Source organism: Otolemur garnettii, unplaced genomic scaffold (assembly GCF_000181295.1).
Source record: "Otolemur garnettii isolate 467f Iridium unplaced genomic scaffold, OtoGar3 scaffold00013, whole genome shotgun sequence".
Classification (NCBI taxonomy): Eukaryota; Metazoa; Chordata; class Mammalia; order Primates; family Galagidae; genus Otolemur; species Otolemur garnettii.
Window position 1 is genome coordinate 14,102,724 of NW_003852408.1, and position 1,242 is coordinate 14,103,965.

The 1,242-nt window shown below is 56.4% G+C and overlaps 1 protein-coding gene across 1 annotated transcript in view; it reads left to right on the forward strand.

Annotated features, from left to right (window-relative positions):
- Positions 1-351: 351 nt before the first annotated feature.
- The window catches only part of TMBIM1 (transmembrane BAX inhibitor motif containing 1), a 19,468-nt gene continuing 18,577 nt past the window's right edge, over positions 352-1,242 (forward strand). The window contains exon 1 of the mRNA XM_003784963.3: positions 352-456. The gene's annotated coding sequence lies outside the window, so the exon portion shown is untranslated. The remainder of the gene's footprint in view (positions 457-1,242) is intronic.

Here is a 1,242-nt window from a genome sequence, read left to right on the forward strand (position 1 = left end):
AAATTATGCTTTTAAAGACTGTTTAGTGAGAAGAAAATGTTCATGATAAAATGTTAACATTAAAGTGGTAAACAAAACATCACACAATATGACCCCACTTTAGAAAACAAAAATATATATATAAATATAATAGGCAAAGAAGTACCCCAAACAAGAGATTTCCTCTGGGAGTTGGGACAGGTAGAAAAAGTTGTTTTCTTTCCTATCAATAATCCTCTATTGCCATTAGATCCGAAAATAACCACCAACGTTATAGACAAGCTGTCGTCGGGGCAGCCAGAGGCCCAGCGGACCCGGACGGACCCCTGCGCCCCCTGGCGGCGCCCCGAGGCCCCGCCCCACGGGGGCCGGCGCGACGGGGCGGGGCGCGGAGACCCAACCCAGCCTAGCCCAGCCCAGCCCGGGCAGGACTTGCAATACCCGGACGCCCGGAACGCTCCGTCGGGAACGGCGCAGGTAAGCCGGGGTCTTGGGCCGGCGGAATTGGGGACTATGGGCCAGCGGGGACCGGGCCAGGGTTGCGGTGGCGCCGGGCCGGGGCCCTCAAACTTTCTCAGAGCTCGTGGCTGGCTGGGCCAGCTCCCGAGACTTAGCTTCTGGCAGCCCTGCCCCGGCCCAAGGTGCTGGCGCCAAAATGAGGCTCTCTCTCCGACCGCTGGGAGGGAGTTTCGCTTTCCTTATGCGCCACGATGGGCGGACCCGCGTGTGGCACCTGGTTAGCCTTGGAAGTTGAGCTGCGTGTTCTGGGCACCTGTGAGTCGGCCAGGGTCGGGGGTATTCTCATGGCCCTCCTTGCTGGAGCGAGTGGACTGCCTTTCGCAGGGTGTGTCCACCATGCCAGCCCCAGAATTGCCAACTGTGTGTGGGATGGGGATTTTCATGGCCCTCATTGGTGGGAAGAGGAAAAGGAGACAGTCCAGGGCCTGGCACCAGGTTGTCCCAGCATGCCCTGGCACCAGTCTCAGTGTAGACAGGTGAACATTTAAGGGTTGGGGAAACGCTGGTTTTTAAATTGGAGTTGGGGGTGGAAGCCAATGAACAGCCTAAGTCTTTGGGTAGAGAAGTGGCCAGCCCTGTCACCATGACTTTGCCTTCTGTCAATCATCAGTCTTGCTTCCAGCCCCTGCTCCCTGGGCTGGGTTCAGAAATCTGCAGGGAAATGCCATCCTCCTGGTGACCTCTTTGGGTCAGAGTAAAAAGAAAACAGGGAAATGGAAAGGAAAGCAAGTGGAGAAGACGGGG